At 43.6% G+C, this 14979-nt stretch overlaps 1 long non-coding RNA gene across 1 annotated transcript; it reads left to right on the forward strand.

Moving 5' to 3' along the window:
- The first annotated feature begins 203 nt into the window (after positions 1 to 203).
- Positions 204 to 14179, forward strand: LOC107978467. Its single transcript, XR_003482373.2, has 3 exons — positions 204 to 568; positions 12101 to 12627; positions 13081 to 14179. It is a non-coding gene; the product is annotated as an uncharacterized LOC107978467 (long non-coding RNA).
- Positions 14180 to 14979: the final 800 nt, after the last annotated feature.

Below are 14979 nucleotides of genomic sequence, written 5' to 3' on the forward strand. Positions count from 1 at the left end.
ATGCTTGGCAGTTACATTTATAAATAACAGCACCCCCCCCCTATTTTGTTTGTTTCCTTGCAAAGGAATTTGTAGGCTCCACAGGAAGTTTCTGTGAGATTTAGAAGCTATGAGTCAAGTGAGTGAGGTGTTGTGACTTCACCCAAAGGCATTTCTTGCCCAGTACTTTTCCATTTCCAGCCTTTTCCATGTTGGGTAACTGCATTGCATGCTCCCCAGTTACCCAAGCCAGGAAGCAGGCCTTCATCCTGTCTCCTCCCTCTGTCTCATTCCCCACTTCCAAACAGTCACCCAAACTGTCATCACTGACACCTCTCCATCCCTGAGGCCATCACTCTACCCCGGGTTCCAGCATGCTCCACTTGGACTCACACCCAATCCTAGTGGCTCTTTTCTCCTCCATTTCCTTCCTTACCTGGGGACTCTCCTATGTGAATGCTAAGGAACAGACACACTGCACTTTGGGTTGTCACCTACCTGCTCCTCTCTCTGGGGTGCATTGTATCCCACCACAAGAATGAAAGAACACAAAGAACCAACAGAAAGCTGGAAACTATAAACTCTGGAGGTAAAACTAAAGCTAGCCTTTATCCTGCTTCCCTGGATCATGTGTTTCTTCACATGCCTGTGTCCTGCCCCATTGTGCACACAGATGACTGTGCTCTCTGCCTTTCTTGCTATGTGCTCACATGCACATCTCCCCAGTCCTTCAGCAGGCTCTGTGTTGGGTTTGGATCATTCCCAGATATGTAAGACCAGGACTTGGTATCACAGCTTCACACACCACCAGTTGCTCCTGGCTGCAGGCCGGGTTTTGAGATAAGATTGATGAATGACTGTCACACTAACAGGCATCCATCCCACCGGTGGTCTGCGGGTTGCAGGTTGTATATGAATGTGTAATATATGTGTGTGAATATGTATATGAATATTTTATTTGATCTCAGTATCCCAACAATTAATACAGTCATCTTTATTTCTTTCATCGGATTCTTGACTAGACAGATAAACAGTTGGAAGAACATCTGGCTGAAATTGAGCTGCTCTTAAAAAAAAAATTGTTTTTAAAGGAAAACACATTGTAAAGAAAAAAAATAGGCATTTCTTTTCTTTGGCTTTCTTTTCTGCTCCATGTGGTAAAGCTACCTCTTCTTGCTTTCTGTCCCTCTGTTCCTGCATGGGCCGTGGGGTCCAGAACCCCTCATCATCAACAGGTAACTCTGACTCAAACTTTCCAGAGTGGTAACTGTAGAGAAAAATATGTGTGAAGCAAGTATCAGTGAGCATAATGTTAGTTTCATAATTTTCAATGGAAAAAAAAATGAAGGAAATGTCTTAACATTTCTCTCTAAATGCCCATGAAGTATGTAACTCTAAAATGAATCTCATTTTTAAAAATATAAAACAAATCAAGCATCCATCTGTCTGCTACTCTGGACCAGTCTTAGAACTGAGTGATGATGGACAATGGACGGCATCTAAGCCAATCCTCTGTTTTGATGTAGTCAAAAGTGGATGGTTTAACTCAACTGCCAGACATTCATTTCCTGAAATGGAGCATCAGATTATCATGGCAACAGAATGTTTAGAAGATCTCAGAATTGGGAGAATTAAATTTTCTGACCCAACTTCCCAGACACTTAATTTTGTTTTTGAAATTGAAATTCAGATTATCATAGCAACAAAATATTTAGATGATCTGAAAATTGGAATAATTATAGATTTTGATTCCATTTCATGTATAGATCAATCTAAACAAAGCTTTCTTTTTCACTTCAATGCTGGCAAAGGATGGACATAGGATGTTTTTTGTTGTTGTTTGTCCCCCCGCCCCCAAAATTGCATTGTAGACCAGGCCTCAAATTCCCAGAGGTTCACTTGCCACTGCCTCCTGAGTGCTGGGATTAAAGATGTGGGCCACAGGACATAAGATTTGTTTGTTTGTTTGTTTGTCTGTTTTGTTTGGTTTGGTTGAGACAGGATTTCTCTGTGTCGCTCTGGCTGTCCTGGAATTCACCAGGATGGCCTCGAACTCACAGAGATCTCCCTGCCTCTGTTTTGCTTGCCTCCCAAGAGCTGGGACTAAAGGCATGCACCACCACCACCCAACAGTTTTAAGGCTCAAAGGCAGCAAAGGTAGTTATGGGTTCACAGGTAGCAAGGACCTGGAACTAAAATCTCTAAATAAACTAGGACCCCAAATAAGCTCTCCTATCAACAAAAGGGAAACTATTCCTCCAACTTTGCCAAACACAGACACACACAAAACATATCTAACCCAGAGTCCCCTAAAATATTGAAGCTCCAAATGTGCACATTCAGAGGGACAAGAGCCATCCTTAAAAATAGGATCATTTGTGGCCGGAGAGACGATGGCTCAGAAGAGACCTTGCTACTCTTTCAGAGAACCAGTGTTTGGTCACATTGGTAGCTCAAAACCACCTGAAATTCCAGAGGAATCCAGATGTCCTCTTCTAGCCTCCAGGGACCCTATACATGCATGTGTACAAACACACACACACACACACACACACACACACATTTAAAATAAATCTTTTTAAAAAATAGGGCCATGTGATAAGAAAAATACCTATAGCTTCTTTTAGAAATGGAAAAAGAAAGTTTTAAAATTTGAAATTTTATTGGTCGACTAACAAGAGATAAGATAAAACTGATAATTCTTGGATCTTCAAGAAATTTCCCAGATGGCAACATAGACCAATAAAGATGAAAAAGTAAGCAAGGTTAAAGTCAGAAATCAGGCCATGTGTGGTGGCCCATGCCTTTAATCTTGGCTCTCAGGAGACAAAGGCAGGCAGATCTCTGGGTGTTCAAGACCAGCCTGGTCTACACAGCAAGTTCCAGGACAACCAGAGCTACATAGAGAGACCCCATCTCAAAAAAAAAAAAAAAAAAGTAAGCAAAATCAGGCCAGGCGGTGGTGGCACATGCTTTTAATCCCAGCATTTCTGTGAGTTGGAGACCAGCCTGGTCTACAAGAACTAGTTCCAGGACAGTCTCCAAAGCCACAGAGAAACCATGTCTCAAAACAAAACAAAACAAACAAACAAACAAAAAACCCAAAAGTAAGCATAATCAGATTCATGAGGGAATACTATCAAGTTTATGCCAATTGATTTGATAACTTAGATAAAATACTAGTTTTTAAAAATACACAAACTGCCAAAACTAACTCAAAGGAAATATAAATAAGCCTATATCCACTAAAGAAATTGAAGTTTTAACTCAACATTTTTCCTTAATGAAATCCCCAGGCTTAGGTCCTTGACTTTATCAAGTATTTTTTGTAGTATTTAAAGTTGTTCAACAAAATTGTACTTATAGATCAACAGATGGGTGGAGTCTAGAAACAGACCTCATAATTCCATGCTTTATTAATTTTCAAAAAATTTGTCCATGTAGTTCGCTGGGGTGAAAGTCCTTTCAGTAAACAGTATCCAAAGAGTTATCCATACAGCTAGTCTTTACCTAAAACCATATAAGCGTTATTAGCTCAGAATGAATTATACACCTAAGTGCAAAAGCCTTAAGATAAATGAGATCTCTGTAATGCCTGTGTAGTGTGTGTGTGTGTGTGTGTGTGTGTGTGTGTGTGTGTGTGTGTGTGTGTGTGTTAATATCTTCAATATTAATCCTAAGGTAAGATGGAAAGTGTAAAAGGAAATGAGATAAACTAGACTGAAAATTAGAAGTAGTAGCTAAGCATAGTGACACACAGGAGATTCCACACTCAGGAGGCAGAAGCATAAGGATTACAAGGCTGTGGAATAAGGGAGGGAGGGAGGGGAGGGAGGGAGGGAGGGAGGGAGGGAGGGAGGGAGGGAGGGGAGGGAGGAGGGAGGGGCAGGGAAGAAGAGAGGAGGGGGGAGGGGAAGGGAGGTGAGAAGGAGAGAGAAGAGGGACAAAGGATCAAGAAGACACATCTTGGTAAAAACAAATATCTTCATTAAGGCATGGTGCTCTCTACCCAACCCTATGGACTTTTAAGACCATCTTTGTCTCCTAGCTATATGCACATGAAAAAAATTAGGGATATAGCTATATAATATATGCTTTGAAACAGGTTCTGCCTATGAACTCAGAGATCTGCCTGCCTGTCTCCTGAGTGCTGGGATTAAGGGGTGCTTCTGTGCAGTCCAAATATTGATCCCCTTGTGTTCCACCGGAGCCTGTGGAGTTACTGATAGCCTGTGCGGGAGACACATCGGCAATAGGAACCACTGGGGGCTATTTTTAGAAGCTGGGTTCTCTAAGAACACGTGAAAGCAAATGAAAGGGAGAATAGAAAAAGCAGCATGAGATCAGGGGAGATTGTATTCAGCTCTGACAGCATGTTAGGTCTTTTTCGAGATGAGGGTGGACTATGTATTTACCAGGCTCATTTCTCTGTTCCCCTGGCCACCCAATTGGACTGCATTCCCTGCCTTGCTTACAAGAGGCCAAGTGTTTGAATACAACCAAAGTAAATATTTTCTTCCTGTATGTCACCAGATGCTAGTGATCACTGAAAACCTTTAGAATGCAGAAACACCAAAGGGGAGAGCCAGAATTCCTGAATGAGAATATGAAACGCCTTCTCCAAACTTAAAAAACAAAAAAATGTGTTAAACCACTGAAATTTTAGAGTTACTTCTTGTTACAAAAAACAAAACAAAACAAAACAAAACAAAAAACTTGAAAAAGTAACTACAACAACAGGACATTGATACAGATATATATATGCTCACCAAGAGAATCTAGTAAAGAGGTCGGCACCACACCCACACAGGTAGTGCAATGCATTTCAGAGGGAAATGACGGCCTACTCATTTAGTGACGAACTTACAGCTGACTAACCCTATTTAAGAAACTGAAAATGAGTTCCTATCACCAAGCACAAAAACAACTGCCCTGGAAATTTAATATCAGCAGAGCTGTTGTTGGTGATGGTGATGATATGTGTGTGTGAGGGAATGAGAGAAACAATGAAGACAGGATGGAAGACATTTGCTAAGTTCTGGAAGCTCAGATCCAAACGCCTCTTCCAGTTTCCGTCTGACGCAGTCAGACAGCTAAGGTTTCAGGTGTTACCTGCAGCTAGTGTGGCTGCTGCCTGTCAGTAGCCACTGTCCCCGACAACTCTGAAAAGCCATATAGCCTCTCACCACACAAACTAACCCTGCCTTTGAAAGCCAGAGAAAACTGGGTCTCAACACAAGAGTAGCAGAGTCTGATGGAAGGAGGGCTCTACAAGGAAGATAGGGCACCTCAAGAGGGGACAACAGAGTCTCTCCTGGGACCCTCAGGAGGTCTCAGGAATTATCAGCCACGTCCCTTCATGGTCACCAGATACTGTGAGAAGAGAAAATTACAAGAAATTTAACCTAAACCTCTTCACTGGTATTTTTTGCAATCTAGGACCAGGTGACATCTCCTTTTATAAAGTAAAATGAGGACTCTGACATGCTGAGGTGGGAGTGACTTTAAAGACAGAAGAGGACCAAGGAATGGGAAACAGAACAGATGGCTGGTTGGTCATTTTAAGGTCCTTTGTCAGAACTTTGTTAGATGGGTAGATACTTAGAAGGCTGACTGAGCCTGCCTTATTGGGTCTTGCCTTTGTTTCTCTCTCAGCTGCTTTCTTGAGGGGTTGGATAAAGCGGTTCCGGCTTAGTGGTGTGTAGGGCTTCCGTATGAATTTCGGTTGGTTTGTTGGGCCATTCAGAGCAAACCAATAGCTACCTATGGATTGTGTTCATTATTCCATGTTTGTTCGTGGGAGGAGCCATTTCAGGATAGTGCTGTCATATGCCTCATGTGAGCAAATGTCACCAAACACAAAAGGGCCTTTTAAAGGGTCTCTTTACCAGGGTGGGCAGCAAGCTTATCTTTTATACTGTCAGATTTGCCTTCCAACACACAGGATCTGCCCTCTGCCTACCTTTCTAGCAACCTCTGTCCTGGGAAGCCTGGCTTGCCTAGCTTCAGGGAATACAATCTAGTTGTTTGTTTCAAAGTTGAGTTTCACCCAAGCTATTCCTTCACCTTGAAAAGCAATAAAAAATGTACCTGTTTACATCAACCTTTTAAATCTACCCTTTCTTAACATATCCTGGTCATGTCAATCATAGGTGACAATGAGCTCTTATGCAAGCAACATGGGTCAGAGCTGACACCTCGGGTGTAAGACCTGTACCATTCACTGGGCAAGGGACAAGAGGCCTCATGGTTGGCTTAATGTGCTCACCCTGCCTTCTTAACCTGATCTTTTTGAATAAGGGTCTCCAATTTTCATTTTACTCTGGCCTTTAAGATTCCTCCTGTGTCCACCCGGAACAGAACTTGCGTCCTTCCATTAGGTGCCTTGGGCTACACACAAGGGATCTTCACTGTCTGAATCCCCAAGGAGGTAACTCAAAAGCACCCATTCCCCTTCAGGTCAGTCAACTTAGTCTATTATAGATGCACTAGGCTGGCTTTGTACAAGGGACCAACCAGGTCCTTTGTCTCCTAAAACAACTACATTTGTTAAAACAAGATGCTGCCTGGGTTGGCCTTGGTGGTCTAGACTGGGCCTTGGGCTGCTAGGTAGCGCTGGGACAGCTGTACTGTGGTGTGAGGTGGGAACCGTGTGGTTTGACTGTTTCTCCCGAACTGTTCTGCTTTTACCATTTTTGTCATCTTTACTTTTAAAACCACAGGTTCTCTGAAATGCAGGTAGTTTTTGTTTTGTTTTGTTTTTATTTTTTTTTTCTCCCCAGTGGCTCTCAACTCCATAACAGGTCAATTCTGTTTGCAAGAAGAACAGAGGCCATTGGCTAAGCAATTAGGAAGAGCCAGACAGAACTGTCTCCATGGTGTTGGGATGGGCGTCTTCTTTTCCTTCTCGTAGTCCAAGCATTAAGAACACACAAAACACATTCGTGATGATTTTGACCTATCTACCATAGCTCTTGGCATATTGTAGTCTCTCAAAAACTGGCCTGGGCATAAGATAAGATAAAAAAAATGCAGCTAGTGGGCCAGACTCACCATCACCAAAGGTCTGGGCCATGGCTCTTGTATGTATCTCACCAGCAAATGAGCATACAGCTATCAACTGAAAAACTACACCTTTACTTTCCAAGCATTGGTATGGGCAGATAGCAGGTAGGTAGTGACTATTTCTAAGAATCATATGTTACTGGAGGTTTTAATACTCACTGCCTATTTGAAACTAATGTAAGGCTAGTATTAACTCAAATTGTGAGTTTTTATGTGTTTATTTGCTTACAAGAATTCTTTTATAGTTTGACATTTTCTTGCATCATCAATTTTTCTGTTAAGAAACATGAAAATTGGGGTCAGTGAGATGTCTCAGCAGGTCACAGCAATGCTGCCAAGTCCAAAGACCAGAGTTAGATCCCTGGAACTCTCATAAGCTTTATGATTTCCACACTTAGGGCACAGTACACACACACAAACACACACACTAACACACACATGTACATGGACATGAACAACATATATCAAAAGTAACAAAGTTTGCTTTTAAAAAAAGAGCAGAGAATTTGCTAAAGTATCTGGGAAAATTCTAAGGAATTGGAGCAGAGGCAGTAGGCAGATTAGGCAAGGGGCTGCATATACTGTGGGACCGAGACAAAACACAATTGAAGAAAGGCAAGAATGACTAGAAGGGGCCAGAAAGAGATGCCAGACCAAGGTAGATGCCAGGAGTGGGTATGAGTTACATGTGTGCTGGAACTACTGTGTGACACACAACAGGATACATGGGAGAGAGCTGAGAATGGCAATGTGATATCTCATGGGAGACACACAGGTATGATACTCTTGATAACTGCCAAAATCTATTAGAACACAATGCTGCTCCAGTCAAAGGAGGTGGCACTGATCTTCAAAGCAAACTCAGGGGACTGTCACTAGGCTGGGTGCTTGCATTCCCTAAAAAGAAGATTGGAGGATTTCTGTTCAGATGTGGTAACGTTCAGAGGTGGGTCCATCCATTGTTGCTTAGACTAAGTTATTCACGAATAAGATGAGTGCAGGAAGCAGGCCCTTGCTAGATATGAAACCTGCCAGAGTCTTGGATTTGGCCTTCCCAGTCTCCTGAACTATAAGAGATAAATGTATGTTATTCATAAGTCCGCCAATCTATAATAATCTGTCACAGCACCATGACCAGACAATGATGAAAATGGGTGTGATGGATCAAGATTTTCCCCCCCATAGAATATCTTTGTTGTTGTTGTTGTTGTTGTTTTTCCGAGACAGGGTTTCTCTGTGGCTTTGGAGGCTGTCCTAGAACTAGCTTTTGTAGACCAGGCTGGTCTCAAACTCACAGAGATCCCCCTGCCTCTGCCTCCCGAGTGCTGGGATAAAAGGTATGTGCCACCACCACCCTAGAATATCTTTTATTCCACTACTTTTCTAGGATTCACAGATTCTCCCCAGTCACTTGAGCACAAATGGGTCAACATGAAGGAATGCAAGCTCACGTGGATGCTAAAAGGTGGAAATGAGTTTCAAGCCAAAGACTGTTGCGTGCAAGGTCTGGCCATCTGCTCTACACTCAGCATTCAGCAGTGGCTGAGAATTCTGATTAATGGTGTGAGGAAGAACTCAACTCCCAGAGTGTAATTCACACTGTGGGGCAGCTAAATCGTGGCTGTAATGGCAAATGTCCTCCTGTCAGTCTAGTGAATGGTGTCATAGATGTTGACCTTCTACAACTGAGAGCAAGCTTTAAATGTGACTCTCCGTGTCCTGTGGTTCAATACTGGCAAAATGGCCTCTGTCCAGAATTATTCATTCCTGTGCCCAATCCCTGGATATGCATCCGAGGGTTCATTCTTGTCTATCCCCGATGGTTCCATCAAAGCTGTATCCTAGGACGGAGCTTCAGGGTACCACAGGGATCCTGTAGGCTGAGGGTTCATTTGGGGAGCCAACCCTTGAGCCAGTCTTAGCATTGCTTCCCTCATTTCATAGCTTAGCCTTCCAAATACAACAAAGCATGTAGTACTGACCCAGGCATAAATGGTCTCTGCCCCGGTTTTCATGGTGGGCCAGTTCTCTGTCCATAGTCTTCATTTTCCTCCAGCTGTTTCTATGGTCCCTTCCAGACCTGCGCAGTTCTGATCATCTTGTTCATGCTCTAGACACTCTAGCTTATTACTATCTATAACCCTGTGTTTCCCAGACACCAGCATGAGAAGGGTTCAGAAGGAAAAGGGAAGAAAGACTCAAAGTGCAACGAAAGTGAAAAACAACGGACCACTCCATCAAATAGAACACAAAGCTGTACGCATTTCTGACATAGTCAGCTAGCCTGACACCCAGGGAAAACCTTACAGAAAAACAAGCTCTCCTGCTCACCTGCCCTTATAACAATATCTGCTTTCTTTTTCTGCAGGGCGCTATGGAAGTACTGGGAACATTTGTAGTCTATTGCCCCCCCAACCCCCGCTCTGCACACTGAAAGGTTCAAAGGGAGCAGAGACTTTTATCTCTGACACCTGTAACAGGTGCTACAGGTGCCAAGTCAACATTTAATGAGGAGAACTCCCTGTTCTCAGGGTCACCGAGTCTTAGTTACTGTTCAATCCTGCGATAAAACGCTATGACCAAGGCAACTTATTGAAGGAAGTACTTATTGGGCGTGGGGTTCCAGAGTGTTAGGATTCATAGTGGCGGGGGCAACAGTATGGTGGCAGGTGGCAGACATGGCAGCTAGAGCTAGAAGCTGAGAGTTGAAGGGTTCACATCCTGACCTTCAAGCATGAAACAGAACAAACTTAGAATGGCAAGGAGCCCTGAGACCTCAAAAACTACCCCCAGCTGGAGGATGTACTTCCTCCAAAAAGGCCACACCTCCTAAACCTACCCAAACAGCACTGAGGACTGAGGATCAAGTCCTCAGAGAAACACTCTGGGGGACATCGAATTATAACCACCACACATTGAATTATAACCACCACACTGAGACTCACTTTCACCTCAGTAAACTCATGGCACAGAGTGGGAGGAAGAACAGACAGACTCCCCTCTGTCCAATGGCTGCATCTAGGCTGTCCCCCCAGGGTCAGCAGTATCCCTGCCCTTCCAAACCTCCAGCATCATTAATCCTATTCCACAGCAGCCCTCAGAGTGTCATAGTCCCCTGTTCCTTTCACATTAGTTGATCTGCACTTAATTGGGCTCTGAGCTGCTGCAGCATAAGCATAGACTTGCCAGAGAAGGAAATAGACACTATAATAACTATTATTTACCATTGATATATACAAACATGCCAACTCTTACATGCCTTACTGTCATAGTTACTTCTCTACTGCTGTGAGAAAACACCATGAACCAGGCAACTTAACAAAGAAGCATTTAATTTGGGGCTTATGGTCTCAGAGCATTGGAGTTCATGGTGGCAGAATAACGGCATGGTGGCAGGGAACAGTGAGGGCTTACATCTTGATCCACAGGTTGGAGGGAAAGAAAGAGACAACCAGAGAGACAAAGACAGAGACACACACACAGAGACAGAGACTGATACTGGGAGGAATGGCATGAGTCTTTGAAACTTCAAAGCCCACCTCTTCCAACAAGGCCACACCTCCAAATCCTTCCCAAACAGTTCCACCAACTGCAATCCAAGTATGCAAGCAAATGAGCCTATGGGGTGCATTCTCATTCAAACCACCACAATTACCTTTTGTAATCCATGCAACAACCTGAGGTAGGCACCATTTTTAATTTCGTTGTGCAGTTCAGGAAACTGAGGTGAACCAGGAGCCTTAGATGTGTACAGGTCTTATTTAAGTGTAGGACTCCAGGACTCCATACAGCTAGCTAGGTAAGTTGCACACTCAAGAAACCCGGCCTGGTCCTCTCTGTGGAGGAGATGCAATGCTTGAGGGTCAAGGCAAGTGTGGTTGGAGACTGGTTTGAAAGTGGAGAACCCAAGTCTCTTAGTGTCAAGGCCTGAAGTCTGGAGGAAGGAAGGGAGGAGGACCAATGAGAGAAGAGCAATGGGATAGGGACTAATTGTCTGCTTTATTGAACTGTTAAAACTGTGTCAAAGAAAATGCAAGTGTTGGAACCCTGGCAATACGCTGACCCTGCCCCCTGACAATGGGCGGGATACACATACCGCCATTCAGGCAGATAATTATACAGTTCAAAGGGCCCTGTGTTGCGTGGTCACGTCATGGCTATGTCATGCGTCAAGGCTGCGTAAGGACTCTGTATGCATGTGCAAGCTTTCCCTTTTAAGCGAGCACTTTCTACATGTTCGCCCCTTCTTCCTTCTTCCCCACTTTGCCTTTGTCCCCCCTCCCTGTTCCATTCCCCCAATAAATTCCACATGGGTTTATTGAGTCTCCTGGTTCACGGTCCATTGTGGTGTAATTTAAGCAAAAGAACAGCAGCAAGTTCTTAAAAATCTTAATAAAAAAAAAAAAACTCATTTCAGTAGAGTTTGGAGCCAAAGAGTTTACAAATGACAATAATGAAAAATTTTAATTTCTGCAGTATATTGCACCTGACCATCCAGGGCAAGAGTTAGTGGATATCCTTTTCCTATTACCACCTCTGTCCCTAGCACAGGCTTCCGGGGAGTCTTTCTTTCTTCCTTTCCTTCCACAGGATTAAAAGGGAACAAAGCAAACAGAGAGGCTCTGTGGCTGTGGCTCTAGCTCTTTCTTTACAGTGTCATCGTGTCAAAAGCAAAAGCACAAAGCACACAGCAAATGTAGCCCAAGGCTCTTCACTAGTCTTCTGCATCCCCACTGATGGGAGCAAATGGGAGCCTATGCTGGGAGTAATTGCTTGCATTTGGCATGCCTGGCTCAGTGCCAGGGTTCCAGGGCAGGCTCAGGGAAGGGCACCGGCAAGGAGAACAAACACTAAAGAAAGGCAGGAAGAGAGGCAGAAGGAAAGAGGTACCAATGGGTGACAAGGGGAACCAGGAGACAAAGTCTTTGCTCAGCTTACAGTGAATACCACTCTCCTAACATGCCACCATGTGGCACCATGATGACAAAGGACTAAACCTCTGAAAATGTGAGCCACCCCAATTAAATGTTTTTTTGTTTTTTGTTTTTCTCCATAGGAGTTGCCATGGTCATAGTGTCTCTTCACAGCAATAGAAACCCTAAGGAAGACAGAAGTTGGTACCAGGCCTGGAGTATTGCTGTAATAGGCCTGATCATGCCTTTGGTTGGAAGGAATTTGGACTTTGGTACTTGGGGTTAGAAAAGCAGTGGAAGGCTTTAAGCACCACTTGATGGGCCATACAGTAGGAGAATGGAAGACAGTAGTGCTAAGAGTGACTGGAACTGTGAGGGGCTGGCTCAGGATGTTTCAGAGGAGGAGAATTTTAATATGTTGCCTAGAAATTTTTCTTGTGATGTTTTGGTAAAGAATGTGGCTGCTTTTTGACATTGTCTGAAAAGTTTGTCTGAGACTAAAGTGAATTTTTTGATTAATTGCCTTGGTAGAGGAAATCTTAAAACAGCCTAGAATAGACTCTGTTGTGTGGCTACTAATGTTGAGTCTAATGAAGACACGTAATGAAAAGGAGCAATGAGCAACAAAAAATATTTAAGGAGAAAAGGAACACCAGGAAGTAGAATAGAGGTAAGTCCCGTGTTCAAGGAGATAAACAGATTAAGAAATGGAATAGCCGGGCGGTGGTTGTGCATGCCTTTGATCCCAGCACTGGGGGTGGGGGGGGGCAGAGGCAATGAGTATATGAGTTCGAGACCAGCCTGGTCTACAAGAACTAGTTCCAGGACAGCCTCCAAAGCCACAAAGAAGCCTTGTCTCAAAAAACAAAAAAGAAAAAAGAAAGAAAGAAAGAAAGAAAGAAAGAAAGAAAGAAAGAAAGAAAGAAAAAGAAAAGTTTAGAGCTGGTTGTGGTAGTGCACACCATTAATCCCAGCATTCAGAAGGCAGAGGCTGGCAGATCTCTGAGTTTGAGGCCATTCTGGTCTACAGAGAAAGTTCAAGGATAGCCCAGTTTAGGTGGTGAAGGAAAGTGGAAAGCTGGTGAAGATGTAATTAAACAACAGGGCCATGTTCCAACCCCAGCAAACAGCAGAACTTGGCAACTCCAGCCATGTGATTCTGGAGTTAAGGACAGAAGAAAGGGGTTATGGAATTTGCCTCTGCATGAAAGGAAAGCCACTGAGACCAGGCATGTGTCAGTGGTATCCCTGAATGGAGGCCTAACCAGGCCATTGAGTGAAGCTGTGAAGTTGAAGCCTGGTTTGCCTTGGAGACCCAAAGAGGTTGGAGATGCCAGAGCAGTGAGGAGAGCAGCTAACAGGGAGTGGAACCAGCCCAAGAGAAAGGAGTGTGTCACAGTCAACAAAGCTGAAAGGAACTGGAGATCTGGAGTACTTTGACATAATACATGGATATGCAGAGTTTGGAGTTTGCCCAGCTGGTTTTCAACCTTGCTTATGTTCCTTCCCTATGTTTTGGAATGGTAATGCATATCCTGTGCCATTATATGTTGGAAGTATATTTTTGCTTTTAATTTTGATTTTATGTTGGGAAACCTTGCAGGTCAGAGGTTGCAGCCTATCATGGCCTGGCAGCTTTCTCCAAAGCTTGATGACATGGGGACTCCCCCACTCCCACCCTGCCCAGTGAGACTTCCTGTCCTTTACCTGCCCTTATCTGGGGAGAATGTCCCTGGGCCCAGAGGACTGACCTTATCTGAAAACTGTCTCTAAGCCTGGATGCCTGATTTATCTTTAGCATGACCCTTGGCACAGTTCCCTGCTAAAAGCCTCCCCTGCTGCACATATGGTAGCTAAGACTAGGAGCCTTCCTATAGGACCCTGCTGCCACATATGAAGCCTTATGATAGAGGTGTGCCACCTAATGCAAATTAGGGTTTGTCCCCAGGTTTCCCAACCCTGTATATTCTTTATACTCTGGAATAAAGTTCAGCTGATTCACTGAAGTCATCTCCCAGAGTGCTGTCTCTATCATACCCACAGCCGCCTGGAACCTGTTCTCTGCTTCTGCTCCCTCCTCCCTCATGGATCAAGGCAACAATGATCTCAAGGAAGAAGCAGAGCCACAATTTTGTGGGGGATTGCAGTTAAGATATTGTATGAATCTCAGAAGACACTTTGAACTTTTGACTTTTAAATAAAATTGAAACTGTTATAGACTATGGGGACTTTTGAATGCATTTTTTGCATTATGATATGGTTACTAGCCTTAGGGGGGCAGAGAGGGGAATTTGATGGTTTGAAAGAAAATGGCCCCCAAAGGGAGTGGCACTATTAGGAGGAGGTATGGTCTTGTTGGAGGAAGTATGTCACTGTGGGAGGTGTACTTTGAGGTCTCATATATACTCAAGCCACACCAGGTTAGACAGACTACTTCCTGTTGCCTGCAAGTCAAGATGTAAGACATTCAGCTCCTTCTCCAGCACTATGTCTGCCTGCATGCCACCATGATGATAATGGACGAAACCTCTGAAAATGTATGCCACCCCAATTAAATGTTTTTCTTTTATAAGAGTTGCTGTGGTCATGGTGTCTCTTCATAGCAATAGACACAGTGACATACCTCCTCCAACAATGCCACACCTCCTAATCCTTTCCAATCAGGTGCCCCAACCATTAAACATTCGAACATATGAGTTTATGGGGCCCATCCTCCTTTATAACCCCGCTCTTGAGTATTCCATCTCCAGAATTTATTTATTCTGCAGATCTGAAATTTATACCCTTTGACCAATATTCTCTTTTCACCACTCCAGGCCTTTGGTGATCTTCCAAAGAGTTACTAGAGCTATTTTGTTCCTAAGGGTTCAACTTTTTGGATTCTAAAAAAAAGTGAGATTATACAGTAATTGTTCTGGCTTAATTCACTTAGCATAATGTTCTCCAGGCTCTTGCATATTGTCACAGATGACAAAACATCCTTTTTATTTTTAAAGAATCATCTATTGATGGACATTTGGAT

This window comes from Cricetulus griseus, chromosome 2, assembly GCF_003668045.3.
Source record: "Cricetulus griseus strain 17A/GY chromosome 2, alternate assembly CriGri-PICRH-1.0, whole genome shotgun sequence".
Classification (NCBI taxonomy): domain Eukaryota; kingdom Metazoa; phylum Chordata; class Mammalia; order Rodentia; family Cricetidae; genus Cricetulus; species Cricetulus griseus.